We start from the raw sequence: 20,227 nt of genomic DNA, 5'->3' as shown, positions 1-20,227 counted from the left end.
GCCCTGCTAATTGAAGTAGACCCAAGCAGGGCCAGTCATATTCTTTATCTTCCTGGTGTTTTGAAGCTTAGCCTGGAGAGAGGATGAAATTTCGTATGAAATTCTTTGGAACTAAATTACCTGGAGCGTACCTCGGGGTACTTGGAACACTCCTTCCTTCACAAAGGAGGTCACTATCCTTCTAGTAGATTCTCTTTCTTAAATAAGCTAGCATGCCATTGGGTTTTCCAGGAAGCAGGTGTTGAGTACAATAAGCTTTTTGTTGAGAAACACTTACGAGGAAAAGAGCAGAGCAGAGCAGCCTTGGCAGGCAGAGCCATCAGACTGATGCAGACATGACACGGTCCGCCAGCCCAGCGGGAAGCAATGGAGCAAAGGATGCCCGTTGGAGGAGGCCCGTGACAGCAGGCATGGGTAGGCCCTTGTATTCCGACCTTGCTCAATCGCTGCATAGATGTCGCCAGAGAAGAGCATGACACTGGTTATCCCCACTGCAGTGGCTGGCCGAGGGCCTCCCCAAGAAGAGTCTGACCTGGTGCACATGCTGCGACACGGCTTGAAGGTGCAAAAGGCTGAAGACAGTCAACTAACCACACCTGTGGGCAGCAGGGATGCCAGGAAGGGTTCCAGACCAAAGAAGCCAAAACCCAGAAACAAGCTAAATGAAAAATATAAACTCAAGACCAAAGAGAATAGGAGAGGAGATACAGGCAGATCCAAACAACATTAGAAACTGAAAAGCAAACAGGAAATTGGTAACTGACTTAATAAACCACAGAAAAATGAAAGGAGAGTGCCTACAGGAGGTGGTGAGGAAGCAGCCAGAAGTCAGCTGATTCAAGTCGTGAGAGCCTTGTGCATTAGAGACATTAGGTATCTCCAAAGGCAGGTGACACGGGGCTAAAAGGTGGAGCAGTTGCTAGTCTGTTAAGAAGCAGTGAGCTCCTCTTAGTTACCCTTGGAGCAGGTTACCACTTCCCCCCAACCCCACAGGACACTGGTGGGCTCTCCCCTGGAGCTGTTGTTTCATGATCTCTGGAGTCAGTAATGCCAGGTGTAGCTGAAGGCAGAGCGTTACACTGAAAGCAGGGGATTAAATGAAAGTCTTTGCAGTGAACAGTGATCTCAGCCTCTTCAATGTATCTCCCAGAAAACTGGCAGCCAAGTTAATGTCCTCCAAGCAGGGGATTAGAAGGCTCCTCTCTGCCTTTCTTCTTCCTGCCCAAGAAAAAAGACTATAGATACTAAGAGTTGGGGGTCCCCGAGAAAACAGACTGACCTGGCTAGTGAAAGGTTTGATTGATTATAAATAACCCAGGGGGGAGGATCAAACTCCTGCAATGATGATCTTACCTGGAGTAGATGTCAGTACATTTCTGTAAGAATTGTACTTCATCGTTTCATTGTTTTACTACAGTTATGCCAGCTTTCAACATTTGCAATATAAGCTTACTTTTATCATTTGGGCAGAAAAAATTTCTGAACCCCCCTCCGTGCTTGTGCAATCATACCCAAAAGCTCTGTCCTTTGCACTGCTCCCCATCACCACGGGTAAGACAGCTGGAGCCCTCATGCGTTTGTCCCGTCCATTTTTCAGCCTTGACCAAAAAAACTGTCTTACAGACATCAAGGTAACCACATTCTGCACAGAAAATCTCTAATCATAGCTAAGATCATAACCAAAATGTAACTTGTTTGTGGACTCAAGGTAAACAAACTTAGAGTGATAATTAGCAGGGTCAGTTGGCACTGTAGTAAAGACAGGTGTTTATTCTGAGAAAAGAGGGTTCAGGCAGGTGAAGAGAGGAAATAGAAAGCCAATAAACACATACATCTGACTCTGACCCACAGTAGCATTAAGAGGACAGGGGGACGTCCATCCTGATGCAGCCAATTCTAAGGATGTCAGTTCTGTTTCCTCTTTCTAAAGCTAGTGTTTTGGACTTCTAATTTCATATGCTAGTTTCAGAGGTTTGAATGCTGTAAGACAAGTATGTCTTATTTAAGCATACTTTATACTTACAGACGGTGAAAGAAGTATTATTCTAATAATATGCTTTACAGAGTTACTCCTGTCTTGTTTGGACAGAGATTTTAGATAAGTCTGTGCTGTAGGTGAGGCTCCACGTGGCATCCTTATTTCAGGCACTCCTCCTGTCTGAGCAAAGGACGAGAAAGACGGTGATGGTGAACACAAGAGGGCGCATGATACACACAGAACTTCCCAACGGGGGCGCTGCCAGCGGGGAGCTCTCCGCGACCGCCTCGGCCTCAGGGAGGACAGCCAATCACGATGCCGCCTGTGTGCCCTACTAAGAATACCTTTTTGTCTATCAGCCGCAGCTGCGAAATCGGCCGAAAGTTTCTCAAGATGCGGATTAAAAGCAGCTTTGGGGTGAGTGAGCAAATCATATTGACCCTATTTCCAGGAGATCACCAAAGCCTAAACATATATTGATACTTTCAGCAGTGTCAAATAAGAGGGTGGGTATTCCCCCTCTCCATAATCTCGTCTTTTCTCTTCCCTTCCCCACTCTTTTTCTAGGGAGTCTCTCGTAAGCCTGAGAGATTCACCCAGTTAGCATGGTAGCACATTGAAGTTCTGCTGTGTTAGTCATCAGTAACAACACACAGGTCTGTTTAGATGATTTGTGTGGAAAGACCTAAAGTTTTCTTCCAAAGATGCATAGGCCTTGTAGGAACTGATTTAACCCTTCCAAGGGAAAAATCAAAGAATTGTGCGTGTCTCTTTGTGTATAGTCAGAATTAGTGGATTGTAGGGCATGGATTTCAGTATGTACTGCCAAGTTGCTCTCCCAGAGGGCTGTGCCAATTCTATGAGCATGTCTGTTTACCTATGCCCACTTCAAAAGTGATGTTTTTTCCCCCAGTTGATGGGTGAGAAATGGTTGTTGCCTTTGCATATTAGTAAGGTAGAAATCCAAGTTCTCACACGTTTATAAACCTTTCGAATTTTTTTCTTCTCCAAATTGCTTTTGCCATATCCTTTGCCCATTAAAAATAATATTAGGTCCTATTTTTCGTATTGAATTGTAGGCATTCTTAATCTGGAATTAAGTCTTAGTCACTTGTTTTTGCTTTATTTATTGTGTCTTTTCGTAAAATTTTAGTTTTAAATTTTGGTGTCTCAAGCTTATCCATCTCCCCTCCTGCCCCCTTTTATGGCCTTCATGAAACTTCAAAACTTGAAAAGAAAGTTGGACTGTATTTTAGTAAAATAGGGAAGATCCCGGCAAGTCGAGTGGAGTTCTTAGGAAGATTGAAGGCAGACCAGCCTCATCTTCATTTGGTCCGACAGAAAGTAGGAAACAAACAGTAGGATCACTGAAACTGCCTGGGTGGTGAGGTAACAGGTGCTAGAAGCAGAGAGTGAGTGTGGAGGAAAGGGAAGGCATCTACAGAGAGAAGTTTACACTTTCCAGAAACTCAGAGGTTTAGGTGGAACGTGAAGGATTTAAAAGGCTCTTCTTTGAGATTGTGTAAGGATAAAAAAATGACAGACAGGGTACATGGCCTGTGTGCTTGACTGCCTACGGGCTTCATAGCAGGCTTTTGGCTTTACCTTAGCAAATGAATCTAGTCTCATCATGAAGCCAGAAGTCTTCTCTAGGACGACCAAGAACTTATCACATATGTTTTTAAACGCAGTGGAGATGGGTAGGAGTCAAGTAGGTGCTGGTGTCTGTGGGCCAACTTCAGGTATCTCAAGAGGCAAAATAAACTTCTGAGATTCTTTTTTTTTTTTTTTAATTGAATCTATCATTTCAAATACCAGTGTTTTCTTTTATGCTTAGTGTCTTATATCATGTTTATGTAGTCTCTGTTGACCTCCAAATCATGAAGGTATTCTCCTACTTATTTTTGGTTTTGGTCTTTTTAAAAAATTCAAAGTATTTAAACTAAAACAATAGAAAACAGTTCACCCACTTCTCCCACTCTCCTACTCCCCACCACCTCTGGTAACAGCCAATCTAGTCTCTGTATCTTTCTATTTTTAAAAAAATGTGACATGTAAGTGAGATTATATGGTGTTCGTCTTTCTCTGACTTATTTAGCATAATGTCCTTACTTCATTTAGCATGAAGTCTATCCATGTTGTTCCAAATGGCGAGATTTCAAACTATATTACAAAGCTATAGTAATTCTTTTTTATGGCTGAATAAAATTCTCTTGTGTGCATATGTATCACATCTTTCTGCATTCATCCATCAGTAGACACAAAGGCTATTTCCATGTCTTGGCTTTTGTTAAATAATGCTAGAGAGACTATGGGGGTGCATATGTCTTTTCCAGTTAGTGTTTTCTTTTTCTTCTGGATAATTCTGTAAGTGGAATTGCTGGATCAAATATAGTTATACTTTTAATTTTTTGATACTGTTCTCCATAGAGGTTATACCAATTTGTATTCCCACCAGCAGTGCACAAGGGTTTCCTTTTCTCCACACCCTTACCAGTATTTATTTCTTGTCTTTTGGACAGTGGCCATTCTGACTGGTATGAGGTGGTATCTCACTGTGGTTTTGATTTGCATTTTCCTGATGATTAGTGATGTTGAGCATCTTTTCATGTCCTTGTTGGCCATCTGTATGTCTTCTTTGAAAGAATTTCTATTTGGATCCTCTGCCTCTTAATGATCAATCACTTGTGGGTTTTTTGTTGGCTTTTGCTCTTGAAGTATATGAGTAATTTATATATTTTGGATATTAGCACCTTATCAGATGTATGATTTGCAAAAATCTTCTACCAGTAGGTTGTCATTTCATTTTGCTGATGTTTTCTTTTGCAGTCCAAAAGTTTTCTAGTTCATATGGTCCCACTTGTTTATTTTGGGTTGCTTTTGGTGTCAGAATTAAGAAATCACCACCAAAATCTATGTCAAGGAGTTTACTGCCTATGTTTTATTCTAGGAATTTTATGGTTTCAGGTCTTAAATTCATCCTTAATCCATTTTGAGTTAATTTTTATGTGTAATGTAAGCTAGTCCAGTTTCATTCTTTTGCATGTAGCTGCTCAATGTTCCCAGCACCATTTGTAGAAGAGATTATCCCTTCCCCATCATATATTCTTGGTTTGTCTGTCATAAAATAATTGGTTACACATGCCTGGGTCTATTTCTGGACTCTGTTTCATTGACCTATGTGTCTGTTTTTATGAAAATACCATACTGTTTTGATGACTATAGCTTTGTAATACAGTTTGAAATCAGGGCATGTGATGATTACAGCTTTGTTCTTCTTTCTCAAGATAACTTTGGTTATTTGAGGTCTTCTCTGGTTCAGTACAAACTTTAGGATTGTTTTATTTCTGTGAAAGGTGCCGGTAGAATTGTGATAGGGATTGCACTGAATCTATAGATTGCTTTGGGTAGTATGGGCATTTCAACACTATTAATTCTTCCAGTCCGTGAGCACAAAATATTTTTACATTGTCTTCAATTTCTTTCATCATTAATGTATTATAGTTTTCAATACATGGCTCTTTCAACTCCTTGTTTAGACTTATTCCTAGGTATTTTATTCTTTTTGATGCAATTGTAAATAGGGTTGTTTTCTTAATTTCTTTTTCTGCTAGTTCATAGTAACTGTAGAATTGCAACATGTATTTGGGTATTGATTTTGTACCTTGCAACTTTACTGAATTCATTTATTCTAACAGTTTTCTAATGGACTCTTCAGCATGTTCTATATATAATATCGTTGCCATATACAAATAATAACAGTTTTACTTTTCAATTTGGATGGCTTTATTTCTTTTTCTTCATTGCTCTGGCTTGGAATTCTAATATTCTGTTGAATAAAAGTGTCAAGAGTGGACATCCTTGTCTTCTTTCTTAGAGGGAAAACTTTTCAGCTTTTTACTTTTAAGTATGAGGTTAGGTATGGGCTTGTTATACATGGCTTTTATTATGTTGAGGTATGTTCCCTCTATGCCCACTTTGTGGAGAGTTTTTATAATAAATGGATGTTGAATTTTAAATGATTTTCTTTTTACATCTACTGAGATGATCATATGATTTTATCCTTTATTTCTGCTTTCATAACCACTGTGGTAGTAAAAGATGCTTGATATGATTTCAGTTTTCTTTTATTATATTAAGACTTATTTTGTGGCCTAACATACGGTCTACCTTGGAAAATGTTCCATGTGCACTTGACAAGAATGTATATTGTGTTGTTTTTGATGGAATGTTCAGTAAATATCTGGTAAGTCTATCTGGTTTAATGTCGTGTTTAAGGTCAGGGTTTCCCTATTCATTTTCCATCTGGATGATACAGGCATTGATGAAAGTGGGGTATCGATGTCTCCTACTATTGCTGTTAGTTTCTCTCTTTAGGGCTGATAATACTTGCTTTACATATTTAGGTGCTTCTACATTAAGTACATAAATATTTGCAAATGTTATATATCCTCTTGTGTTGACTCCTTTATCATTATGTAATACACACATCTCTTATTATAATCTTTGTTTTAAAGTCTATTTTGTCTGGTATAAGTATAGCTACTCCAAATATTAGTTTTTATTTTCATGGAATATCTTTTTCCATTCCTTCTTTCTCAGTCTGTGTATGTCCTTACATCTAAAGTGAGTCTCTTGTAGGCAGTGTATAGATGGCTTAGATGGCTACTTTTTCTTTTTAAATCCATTCAGCCACTGTATGTATTTTGACTGAAGAATTTAGTTCATTTACACTTAAAGTAATTATTGACATGTGCTTATTGACATTTTGTTAATTGTTTTCTGGCTGTTCTTGTAGTTCTTTTTCTCTTGCTCTCTTTTGTGGTTTGTTAGCTTTCTTTAGTGGCATGTTTATATTATTTTATCTTTTTTGAATTTATTATAGGTTTTTTGCTTGCTTTCTGGTTTCCATGAGGCTTACATATAACAACTTATATCTATACTAGTCTAGTTTAAGTTGATAAAAACTTAAGTTTGACCCCATTCTAAAGCTCAACACTTACTCTCCCCACCACATTTTGTTTGTGATGTCACCATTTCCATCTTTTTGTCTCATGTATCCCTTAGCTAATTATATAATCATAGTTATTTTTACTGCTTTTGCCTTTTAACCTTCATACTAGCTTAATAATTGATTAATCCACAACTTTTGTAACTTTTCAGTGAGATTCTTTCATATATGTTGTTACTAATTAGTGCCCTTTCTTTCCAGCTTCAAGAAGTCCCTTTAAATTTCTTATAAATCTGGTTTAGTGTGAAAAGCTCCTTTAGCTTTTGTTTATCCGGAAAACTCTTTATGAGTTGTGAATGATAACTTTGTGGCTGTTGAGCTCTTGAAATGTGGCTAGTGCAACTGAGGAACTGAACTTGAAGTTATATTTAATTTTAATTAAATTTGAAATGGCCGTATTGGCTGCCTACTGGACTATACAGATTTGAATGACCATATTAAGGAATTCTTAATTAATGGCATTATATCTGAATTGTAAAGTTCTTATGCATTTCCAATAGTCCTTAAGGGTCAGAAGCTTTATGAATTACACGTCACTGAACAAATGGGCTTAGATGCATCAGTTCACTGTGCCCTGAGTCAGGATACCTTGGACTGTCTAATAGAAACTAGTGTGTTAGGAATAGGTGCTACCAGATGCTCATGTGGAGAAGAGAAGACGGCTTACATTTGCCAGTATGGGGCATCACTGGAAACTTGGTTGCTTTTTGACTGTTGAGTGCTTGGGATATGAACCAATTGGTGGCGCTACTGTAGGATAATTCAGTGATGTTGAAAGGGCTTTGAAAGAGCAGAAACCAATCTCTGAAGTGGTGGCTCTTAGGAAATGAAGGAAGAAATCTGTCACTTGACATGTGTCATTCCTGTTGCACTTCAGAGAAGTGTGTGGAACACATGAGTTTTAATAAGCATTGAATTGGAATAGATTTCTTCCCTGGTCCACCAACTTCTGAGAATGAAGGATATGTTTTGAGTTCAATGGGTATTAAAGGTGGTTTGCTGGAGATTGTCCTAAAATCACCACCATTCACCAGTTTGACTCAAGAGTAGCCGGGCAACAGGAGGACCACTCCTGGAACTGGAAGTAAACAGAGCACCTGCCCTATGGATGAGGAGCAGCCCAAATGTTACTGGAGGCTTTGCAAACTCCCAAAAGTCTTGCTGTTTTATTTCAGGAGGGTTTTTGGAAAAGGAACCTGTGGTACTTGCTAATGATGGCTTATCTGACAGTGAGGCCTTATGGATCCTTTGTGGGGTTAGACTGAATTGGTCTCTCACAGCTGTGTGCTGGGATCTGCGTAGGTGCCATGCTGATGGCCCAGAGGCTGGCCTCGTGTCTCTCCCTTACCAGGTGCCACAGGGGCGAGGCACAGGAAGGCAGAAGAGGAAGAACCTCAGTAGATTTGTTGTTTATTAATTTTGTTTATAAGATAAAGGACTCTTTTTTCTTTAGATTTTCTGCCTTTGGTGTCAAAAATGTCATTCTTGCCCAATGTGACAAAACTTTCCATTCATACAAGCTAGTTCCTTTATGGTTTTGTTCCTTTCCTTTTAAAAAATTGTGGCTAAATAGGCATCAGATAAAATTTACCATTTTAGCCGTTTTTAAGCATACAGTTCTGTGGCATTAAATATATTCACTTTTTTTTGGTATCATTAATCTATAATTACATGAGGAACATTATGTTTACTGGACTCCCCCCATCACCAAGTACCTTCACATTTTTATACAACCATCACCACCATCATTTCCAGAACCTTTTCATCTTCCTCAAATGAAACTGTACTCACTGAACAATAACTTTCTATTCCCTCTCCCTCAAACCCAGGAGCCCACTGTCCTACTTTGCTTCCGTGAATCCCTGCTTTCGGACCTGAGGCAAGTGGTATTTGTGCTTTTGTGACCAGCTCATTCTGCTTGGCTTGATGTCTTCAAGGTTCATCCATGTAGCATGTGTCAGAATTTCCTTCCGTTCAAAGGCTGAGTATTCAATATCGCATTTTCCATATATACCAAATTCTATTTTTTCATTCATTGGCAGACGTGTGGGTTGTTTCCACTTTTGGCTCTTGTGAATAATGCAGTGAACATTGGTGTACAAATATCTGTTCAAATCCCTGCTTTTAATTCTTTTCAGTGTGTACCCAGAAGTAGTGTTTTTCCCTTAAAATGTGTGATCCATCTAAATATAAAGGCTTGTGTTGTGAGGTAGAATGAGGTGGAAAGCCACCTTCGTTGAACTAAAAGATGACCAGCTAGCCTGACTACAATCTTTTTTTCTAAAAAAGAATAATACAGCTAATTTATTTCATATGAAATTTTAATTTTTGTTGCACTTTTATATTTGAAACTGTGTTGGTGTTAGAAGTTGTTGAAAGTATCACAATTGAAGAAGGAACAGTATTATAATGAAAGGATCCTGATTTATAAAACCAAGTTGTTGCTATCAGCTCTGAAAATAACTAGGTCTTTAAAATTTGGCAAGTTATTTAACTTCTTGGAGCCTTAGCCTTCATAAATTGTAATCACTGATCTGTAACCATGTCCAATGAAAAAGAGTCAGAAATAATTGGTACAAAAAAGGTAATACAAATTCAGAGCCTGATGTAGTGACAAGAAGCAGTATGTTCTTTAGCTTGTTATCTTTCTGTGGCCGATGGAAAACCTCTTACCATTCAAAAGGTCAAGCTTTCAGTCAGAAGTGTGTATAGGCTTTTTTAAAATTAATGTATCATTGATATACAGTCTTATAAAGATAGTAGTAACCAACGTTGTGTTTACTACATTCCCCCCTATTATCAAGTCCCCACCACATACCCCATTACAGTCACTGTCCGTCAGCATAGTAAGATGCTATAGAATCTTGTCTTCCCTGTGCTATACCGCCTTCTCCATGCTCCCCCTACATTATGTGTGCTAATCATAATAACCCTTAATCCCCTTCTCCCTCTCTTCCTGCCTGCTGTCCCCCACCCCCTTTCCCTTTCTGCTACTCTCTTCTTGGGTCCTGTGAGTCTGCTGCTGTTTTGTTCCTTCAGTTTATGCTTTCTTGTTGTATTCTAAAAGTGAGTGAAACCATTTGGTACTTGTCTTTCTCTGCCTGGCTTATTTCAGTGAGCATAATACCCTTTAGCTCCAGCCATGTTGTTGCAAATGGTAGGATTTGTTTTCTTCTTACGGCTGAATAATATTCCATTGTATATATGTACCACATCTTCTTTATCCATTCATCTACTGATGGACACTTAGGTTGCTTCCATGTCTTGACTATTATAAATAGTGCTGTGATAAGCATAGGGGTGCATATGTCTTTTTGAATCTGTGATCTTGTTTTCTTCAGGTAAATTCCTAGGAGTGGAATTCCTGGGTCAAATGGTATTTCTATTTTGAGTTTTTTGAGGAACCTCCATACTGCTTTCCAGAATGGTTGAACTAATTTACATTCTCACCAGCAATGTAGGAGGGTTCCCCTTTCTCCACATCCTCACCAGCATTTGTTGTTGCAATGTTGGGCCATCCTAACTGGTCTGAGGTGATATCTCATTGTGGTTTTAATTTGCATTTCCCTGATGATTAGTGATGTGGAGCATCTTTTCATGTGCCTGTTGGCTATCTGAATTTCTTCTTTGGAGAAGTGTCTGTTCAGATCCTCTGCCCATTTTTAATTGGGTTATTTGCCTTTTGGGTGTTGAGGCATGTGAGCTCTTTATATATTTTGGATGTCAACCCCTTGTTGCATATGTCATTTGTGAATATATTCTCTCAACTGTAGGATGCCTTTTTGTTCTGCTGATGGAACAATCTTTGTTGAACTTTTATATTTGAAAAGTTCTTTGCTGTACAGAAGCTTTTTCGCTTGATGTCCCATTTGTGCATTTTTGCTTTTGTTTCCCTTGCCCAAGGAGATGTGCTCAGGAAAAAGTTGCTCAAGTTTGTATTCAAGAGATTTTTGCCTATGTTTTCTTCTCTTGAGTTTTATGGTTTTATGACTTACATTCAGGTCTTCTATCCATTTCAAGTTTACTTTTGTGTATGGAGTTAGACAGTATTCCAATTTCATTCTCTTACATGTAGCTGTCCAGTTTTGCCAACATCAGTTGTTGAAGAAGCTGTCGTTTCCCCAATTGTATAACCATGGCTCTTTTATTGTATATTAAGTGGCCATGTATGTGTGGATTTATACCTGGGCTCTCTGTGCTATTCCAGATATATGGATCTATTCTTGTGCCAGTACCAAATTGTCTTGATTACCGTGGCTTTGTAGTAGAGCTTAAAGTTGGGGAGCATAATCCCCCCAGCTTTATTCTTCCTTCTCAGGATTGCTTTGGCTATTCAAGGTCTTTTGTGGTTCCATATGAATTTTAGAACTATTTGTTCTAGTTCGTTGAAGAATGCTGTTGGTATTTTGATAGGGGTCGCATTGAATCTGTAGATTGCTTTAGGCAAGATGGCCACTTTATTAATGCCACAATATTAATTCTTCCTACCCATGAGCATGGGATGCATGTCCATTTATTGGTGTCTTCTTTAATTTCTCTCAAGACTGTCTTGTAGTTTTCAGAGGTCTTTCATCTCCTTGAGTAGGCTTATTCCTAGTTATTTTATTCTTTTAGATGCAGTTGTCAGTGGAATTGTTTTCCTGATATCTCTTTCTGCTAGTTCATCATTAGTATTTCTGTGTATTAATTTTGTATCCTGCAAGTTTGTTGAATTTAGTTATTAGTTCTAGAAGTTTTGGGTTGGATTCTTTAGGGCTTTTTATGTGCAGTATCATGTGATCTGCAAACAGTGACAGTTTAACTTCTTCCTCACCAATATGGATGCCTTTTATTTCTTTGTGCTGTCTGATTGCTGTGGCTAGGACTTCCAGTACTATGTTGAATATAGGTGGGGAGAATGGGCATCCTTGTCTTGTTCCCAATCTTAGAGGAAAAGCTTTTAGCTTCTCACTGTTAAGCATGATGTTGGCTGTGGGTTTGTCATATATGGCCTTTATTATGTTGAGGTACTTGTCCTTTATACCCATTTTGTTGAGAGTTTTTATCATGAATGGATGTTGAATTTTGTCAAATGCTTTTTCAGCATCTATGGAGGTGATCATGTGGTTTCTGTCCTTTTTCTTGATGTAGTGGATGATGCTGATGGATTTTCTAATATTGTACCATCCCTGCATCCCTGGGATAAATCCCAGTTGACCAAGATCGATGATCGTTTTGATGTGTTTTTGAATTTGGTTTGCTAATGTTTAGTATTTTTGCATCCATGTTCTTCAGGGATATTGGTCTGTAATTTTCTTTTTTTGTGGTGTCTTTGCCTGGTTTTGGTATTAGGGTGATGCTGGCCTCATAGGATGAGTTTGGAAGTATTCCCTCCTCTTCTACTTTTTAGAAACTTTAAGTGGGATGGGTATTAGGTCTTCACTAAATGTTTGATAAAATTCAGCAGTGAAGTCATCTGATCCAGAGATTTTGTCTTTGAGTAGTCTTTTGATTACCTATTCAATTTCATTGCTGGTAATTTGTCTGTTCAGATTTTCTGTTTCTTCCTGGGTAAGTCTTGGAAGGTTGTATTTTTTTAGAAAGTTGTCTATTTCTCCTAGGATCCAATTTGTTAGCATATTACTTTTCAGAGTATTCTCTAATCATTCTTTGTATTACTGTGGTGTCCGTAGTGACTTTTCCTTTCTCATTTCTGATTTTGTTTATTTGTGTAGACTCTCCTTTTTTTCTTGATAAGTCTAGTTAGGGGTTTATCTCTTTTGTTTGTTTTCTCAAAGAACCAGCTCTTGGTGTCAGTGATTCTTTCTATTGTTTTATTCTTCTTGATTTTATATATTTCTGCTCTGATCTTTATTATGTCCCTACTTCTACTGACTTTGGGACTCAATTGTTCTTCCTTTTCTAGTTCCATTAATTATGAGTTTAGACTTTTCATTTGGGATTGTTCTTCTTTCTTGAGGTAAGCCTGTATTGCTATATACTTTCTTCTTAGAACTGCCTTTGCTGCATCCTAAAGGTTTTGGGCTGTTGAATTGTTTTCATTTTTCTCCATGTATTCCTTGATCTGTTTTAGTTTTGTCATCGGTCCACTGATTATTCAGAAACATGTTGTTTAGCCTCCATGTGTTTGTGGGCTTTTTTGTTTTCTTTACATAATTTATTTCTAGTTTCATACCTTTGTGGTCTGAGAAGCTGGTTGTTACATTTTCAATCTTTTTGAATTTTTGTGGCCTAGTATGTGACTTATTTTGGAAAATGTTCCACGTGCCCTTGAGAAGAATGTGTATCCTGCTACTTCTGGGTGTAGTGTTCTGGAGATGTCAGTTAAGTCCATCTGTTCCTATCTGCTGTTCAGTGCCTCTATCTCCATTCATATTTTCTGACTGGTTTATCTATCCTTTGGAGTGACTGGTGTGTTGAAGTTTCCTAAAATGAATACTTTGCATACTATTTCCCCCTTTAATTCTGTAAGTATTTGTTTTACGTAATTAAGTGCTCCTATATTGGGTACATAGATACTTACAATGGTCATATCCTCCTGTTGGACTGACTCCTTTATCATTATGGAATGTCCTTCTTTGTCTCTTGTTACTTCTTGGCTTTCAAGTCTGTTTTCACTGATAAGAGATACTGTAACTCCTGCTTTTTTCTCCCTATTATTTGCATGAAATATCTTTTCCCATTCCTTCACTTTTAGTCTTTGTATTTCTTTGGGTTTGAAGTGAGTCTCTTGCAGCAGCCTATAGATGGGTCTTGTTTTTTTTATCCATTCTGTAACTCTATGTCTTTTCATTGGTGCATTCAGTCCATTTACATTTAGGGAGATTATAGATAGATTTGTACTTATTGCCATTGCAGGCTTTGGATTTGTGATTACCAAAGGCTCAAGGGAAGCTTCTTTACTAACAGTCTAAGTCAACTCACTTATGCTATTCCAAAGACAATCTAAAGGTTATTTTTTCTCCCTCCTTTTTCTTCCTCCTCCACTCTTTATATATTAGGTGTCATATTCTGTACTCTTTGTATATCCCTTGACTGACTTTGTATGTAGTTGATTTAATTTTGCATTTGGTTAGTAATTAATTAGTCTTCTTCCTTTACTGTGGTTTTATTTTCTCTGGTGACAGCTATTTAGCTTTAGGAGCACTTCCATCCAAAGCTGTCCCTCTAAAATAAACTGTAGAGATGATTTGTGGGAAATAAATTCCCTCAAGTGTTGCTTACCTAGAAATTGTTTAATCCCTGCCTCAAATTTAAATGATAATTTTGTTGGGTAGAGTATTCTTGGTTTGAAGCCCTTCTGTTTCATTGCACTAAATATATAATGCCAGTGCCTTCGGGCCTGTAAGGTTTCTGCTGAGAAGGCTGATGATAGCCTGATGGTTTTTCCTCTGTATGTGGTCTTTTTTTCTCCCTCTGGTTGGTTTTAATACTCTGTCATTTTCCTTGATCTTTGCCATTTTAATTATTATGTGTCTTGGTGTTGTCTTCCTTGGGTCCCTTGTGTTAGGAGAACTGTGCACTTCCATGACTTGAAAGACTATCTCCTTCCCCAGATTGGGGAGGTGTTCAGCCATTATTTCCTCAAAGAGACTTTTTATCCTTCTTTCTTTCTCTTCTTCTGGTACCCCTATAATGTGAATATTGTTCCATTTGGATTAGTCACACAGTTCTCTTTATATTCTTTCATTCCTAGAGATCCATTTTTCTCTCTGAGCCTCAGAATTTTTTGTATTCCTGTTCTGTAATTTCTATTCCATTTACTGTCTCCTCTACCTCATCTAATATGCTCTTAAATCCTTCTGTTGTATGTTTCATTTCAGATACTGTAATTTCAGTTTCCATCTCATTCTGAGGTCTTGAATATTTTTCTGTAGCTCTGTATGTTTCTGATTTTTATTTTGAAATCTTTATCAGGAAGATTGGTGATTTCTCTTAGTTTCACTTAGCCCTCTTTCTGATGTCTGTGGGACTAGGTTTGTACCAGATTCTTTTGCTGTTCCATATTCCTAATGATTACTATGGAAAAATATTTTTGTGTCGGCGGTGACCTTTAGTGCCCAGAAGTTCTCCTATGGAGCTGCCCAGCACCTGGAGTGATGATGGGGGTAGCAGTCGAGAGGCACCAGTGCCTGTCTGGAGGAAAGTGCTCTTTCCTGCTTCCTGGCTGTATTGCCTGTCTCTCTTGCGAGGGCCAGTGGGCCCAGTGCACAGGGAGGAGCTCCTGTGTTACTCCTCTTTAGCTGCCATAGGTGGGACTGCCTTCTGGTTGGCCTTGCACAGTGGCGGGGACAGCAGGTTTGTGAACTTGTGCTGGTTGGGAGGAAGGAGCGGCAGGCTCCGTATTGTGGTGGGGGGCCTTGGTGCAGTTGTCAGCCAAAGGGGATGGAGTGCCTGAAGCTTCTGAAAGTTCCCAACCTGTTGGGCTGAGTGTGCCAGGATGATTTTGTTCCACCTGTCCTTTTACCAGAGCAGCAAGCTCTGTGCAATCCTTGCCTCTTTAGCAGCCCTCTCGCTGTTGGGAAGTCTTTCAAAGTGCCAGTCTTTATTTTGTCCTGGACTGGCTGGCTTTGGGTACCTGCTGTCCACAAGCAGCTGGAATCTCAGTCTCTCTGAGTATTCTGCCTGTCTTTGTTTCCCAACCCCACTAATCTCCAGAGTACCATTTAATGTGGGTTCATGCTCCCAGAGCAGATCTCCGGGGCTGGGTGTTCAGCAGTCCTAGGCTTCTACCCCCTCCCCGCTCCTTTTCCTCCTGTCAGTGAGCCTGGGTGGGGGAAGGGCTTGGGTCTCACCAGGTGGCAGCTTTGCTACTTTACCCTTTTCTGTGAGGTCTTCTCTTTCTCCAGATGTAGGTGGTCTGTCGCAGTCTTCTTTCTGGTCCCAACCCCACTAATCTCCAGAGTACCATTTAATGTGGGTTCATGCTCCCAGAGCAGATCTCCGGGGCTGGGTGTTCAGCAGTCCTAGGCTTCTACCCCATCCCCGCTCCTTTTCCTCCTGTCAGTGAGCCTGGGTAGGGGAAGGGCTTGGATCTCACCAGGTGGCAGCTTTGCTACTTTACCCTTTTCTGTGAGGTCTTCTCTTTCTCCAGATGTAGGTGGTCTGTCGCAGTCTTCTTTCTGGTTGCTCTTTCAGGATTAGTTGTATTTGCTGTATTTTTGTATTATATATGATTTTGGGAAGGTTTCTGTCTTACTTCTCACACCACCATCTTTAAGCCTCTCCCTCTGCTTAGACACTTTTTTAGTGTTTCCAGATCTAGTCTTGCATTTAAGTCATTGTGGTGGTGATTTCTGATCATCCTTAGACCCCTTCAGTGGCTTCCTCTTTCTGTCTGTCCTACATTTTTTACATTTTTTATTGGTCTGCCTTTGCTACAGAACAGTAGAGCAGAAGTGTGAGACAGCACACATTGTGATTTGGTGTTTCCCAAATTTTATTTAGTTATTTGATAGATTTGACATTGCCTGCCTTCAGTTTGTGCGGACAGTTTGGTTTTATGTAGAATTTACTTTCCCTTTTGTGTTTCAGATTGCTTAGAAAGGAAATATTAGTAGGTAGATAGTTAAGCAGCTGCCATTGCCTCTAGCTACCGCAAATTCCCTATATAAAAGTGATTGAGGAATCAGTTTTTAAAGTTTCAGGAAGAACGTGGCAGCTCATAGCTGTCTTATATAAATGCTCTGGAGGAAAAGAAGTGTCATTATAAACGAGGCACCTAGCACCGCTTCAGAGCTCGCTGGCTGCAGTGTTAGTAAAGTTCAGCAGTGATCATCTTGGTGAGTTTTCTCTACTTAACAGTCATGACTATGATGGACATCTATGGTTTTGATCTGACTTCAAATCCCCTTTTTTTCTGGAAACATCACTTCAGTTTCCTCTGGGGAACTAGCCTCAGTTTCAGAGATGGACACATCTCACACCCAGACCTAGCCAACCAGTGTATAATCCATCTTTCAAGTCACAGTGGTTGGTTAAGGGAGGGCATGTGACCAGTCCATTCAGTGGAGACTTAATCCTCTATCACTTATTAGAACTTCAAGGAAAGCCCTCTTCTGGGGCTGTTAAGTAGAAAATATTCCAGTCTGTTCTAGTCTTTCATATTTATACACTGTTTGTGGCCATTTATAACAGGCTTACGTTAACAAATGGTTTACAGAGTCCCTATTGCCCAAAGAAGTCCAAGGTATAGAGTATATGATATAGGGCAGTGCCAGCATAAAGCCATCTTGCTCAAAGAACTGAGATTGATCACCAGAAATAAGAGGCCCAAATAAATGCTCTAGAGAGATACCAAATATTATCAAATAGTCGTGTTTCTTAGAAATTTTGCTTTTTTTTCGAAGAGTGTTCTTCGAAACACCATTTCAAAAAATGAGAATTTATAACAATTCCCAGTCCTTTGTTAAGTCTCCACCCATATATGGTACTTTGGGATCACTGTCAGAGGAATTCCTTTATTCTTTGTGACAACTACAGATTTAATAGGTATGATTTACTTTACTTCCAGATAAAGTACACTGCAGTCCTTCAGTATGATCAAATTATAGCTGTGTAACATTAGAATATTGAAGAAATTACCGGAGACACTTATATGTGGAATCTTAAAAAAATAAAATTCAGACTCATAGAAACATGGAGTTAGAAGAGTGATTGCCAGAGGCTGGGGGGTTGCGGAACTATTGAGAGGCTGGTAAAGGGTTACAGACTTCAGGTTCTGAGAATGAATAAGGTCTGAGGATCTAAGGTATGCCATGGTAACTATAGTTTAAAAAGACTGATATATAATTGAACTCTGCTAAGAGAATTGAAACTAAATATTCTCACCAAAAAAAAAAAAAAGTTAAGTGATGGATGTTAATTAACCAGATAGATGGAAGGAGTCCTTTCACAATGTATATCAAGTTATCATGATGTATACTTTAAACATCATACAGTTTTGTCAATTACACCTCAATAAAGCTCAGTAAAGGCCAAAAAAGGGAAATTACCAGAGAAGTAGCTATGGTCTCAGAATCCCCAAGGGCAAAACACTCGACAGGTTACCTGGAGCAAAGTTAGTAAGAGTCCAGATTCTAGATTTTCATACATCTTTTTGTAATGTTTTAATGCCCTTGTCTGCCAATTATGATGTGTTAGTTCTGGGTCAGTTTTTATTTCTCTTTATGGGTCATATTTTCCTACCTCTTTGCATGTTTGATAAGCTTGGATTGGGTGCCAGAAACTGATTTTACCTTAATGAATGCCATATATTGTCATATTCCTCTAAATATTCTGAAGCTGTGTCTTGTAAGGCAGTTAGTTACTTGGAAGTGGAATGTCCGGGGTCTTGCTCTGATGTGTCAGGACCAGACCCGTGTTTGCTGGGGGCTAACTGCGCTCTGCTGCAGCAGGTCTCCCTGGGTGCAGTCAGCGCCCTGCACAGCATGTGGCCTCCAGTGCCGCCGGAGGGGGCTGTCCCTGTGTATGTGGACTGGGCCCTCTTACTGCTACCCTTCTGGACAGTTCCAATCCCAGCCTCGGGTTGTTTCCTTCCATGCACATGACCAGTGCTCAGCTGAATACTTGAATACTCAGAGGACCCTCTGGTCACCTCTGAAAGTCTCTCTGGGCAGCTCTCTCCTGTCTGGAACTTGAGCAGCTTTGTCTCCCTGGCCTCTCCGTTCTGGCTCCTCAGCTCGGGAAACCAGCCCCCCTGTGGGCTGCCTTGCAGCTGGCGCTCTCTCAGCCTGGCAGCCGGGGCGGTAGTGGGGCTCACCTCACTCGCTCCCTTTCTCTCAGGGATTGCTGTTCTGTGTTGCATCGTGGCCAGTCTCTTAAAAACCATTGTTTCATATTTTGCTTGTTTTGGGGTTGTTTTAGATGAAGGTGGACTCACAATAGCAGCTAGTGTACTATATGATAGACACTGTAGAAACACTTAAAAAATATTATAGAAATACTTTAGTAAATCATCACACTAAATAGGCTGTTCTAACATAAGGTTTACTAGAAATGATCACCAGTGTAACTATAACTCATTCTCCCTAGCTAATGTTTTGTATAGCCAACCTAAAAAATGATATAAAGGTATGTTACCCAACTTTATCAATAATGGTGCCCCTTGAGGACAATACATTGGTGAAGAAAAATGTCCTTGTTCTGGATGAGGAAGATAAAAATATTCTTGGTATGTGACTGTGACTGTCATGACAATACTCAGGGACAACATAGTTACAACCTGTTAAGATTGCTCATTTCTCCTGTGCAGTAACTGGCATCTTTTTTGCTATGCAGAATTCAGGACCAAGATTGTCAGTGCCAACCCAGGACTAAGGTGAATTGTTCTGTGGGGCTCTTTGTTAGGCTGTTTCAAGGTTATGACTCTCTAATACCCTCAAAGATCTGTGTCCTTATAAAGAGGCCAAAGGGATAAGTCCCACAGGAATTATAGACAACCTGCTGGGGCTTTTACCAGCCTGCCGATCAGTTAAGCCCCAAACTTCTGAGTCACAAACACAGTATGGATGTGTTAAAAGGCTGCACTCCAGTAAACTTGCCTCTGAATGCCGATTAACAAGTCTCACCCAAGTAACTACACTGCTACAGATGATGGCAACCTACTTAAGCCTCTGAAAGGCTCCCAGTCCTTGAGTTAACTCCATGGTTTCCCAAAACCCTGTGTAAATTACTCTGCTCTGATCAGGGAGGACTCTGCCTGACCAACATAGCTCTCCCTGACCACAGCAAGCAGGAAATTCAACTCTATTTTTTTATATCAGATGAGCTCACCACTCAGTATGTCTCTGATGGTCATATTTGATATTCTCTCCAATTTTAGAATTGTTCAGTTGGTTTAGGTCTTGATAGTATCATCATCTACTGTTTTGGGGTATCAATTAGGCCAGATATTATGCCAGCTGTTTACATATATTGTCTGGATTACCTAATTCACCACTCAGTGTTTGAAATACATAATAAAGCTAAATTTATCGGTACATTTAACGTAGCGACACCTGCATTGGTCAGCCAAGTCTCCTGGAGCAGAGCAGACTGCCGTTCTCAATAAACTTCTTTGTATTTACAGCTCCCTTTGACATTTACAGTCTGAGCTACCTTCTATAAGATGTGCTGGTAATCACCCAGCACAGAAGGGTATATGTTTACAAGACAGTAGAAGAGTTTTTACCATTTTCCAGGTGATTTTATTTCCAGGAATAGCCTACCAGATGTTAGATTGGTAACAAGATAACAGG

At 39.6% G+C, this 20,227-nt stretch overlaps 1 protein-coding gene across 5 annotated transcripts in view; it reads left to right on the top strand.

Moving 5' to 3' along the window:
* Positions 1-20,227, top strand: part of LOC140845013 (uncharacterized protein C2orf66-like) — an 80,151-nt gene that overhangs the window by 3,517 nt on the left and 56,407 nt on the right. For 4 of the 5 annotated variants that reach the window (XM_073218469.1, XM_073218468.1, XM_073218467.1 and 1 more), the window contains exon 2: positions 2,146-2,395. The gene's annotated coding sequence lies outside the window, so the exon portion shown is untranslated. Of the gene's footprint in view, positions 1-2,145; positions 2,396-20,227 lie in introns of those variants that run through there. The other variant, XM_073218466.1, reaches the window with a different exon arrangement.

This window comes from Manis javanica, chromosome 12 (genome assembly GCF_040802235.1).
Source record: "Manis javanica isolate MJ-LG chromosome 12, MJ_LKY, whole genome shotgun sequence".
Lineage (NCBI taxonomy): Eukaryota > Metazoa > Chordata > Mammalia > Pholidota > Manidae > Manis > Manis javanica.
Note: the sequence above shows the minus strand (reverse complement) of the source record. Positions and strands in the feature narration are given on the sequence as shown.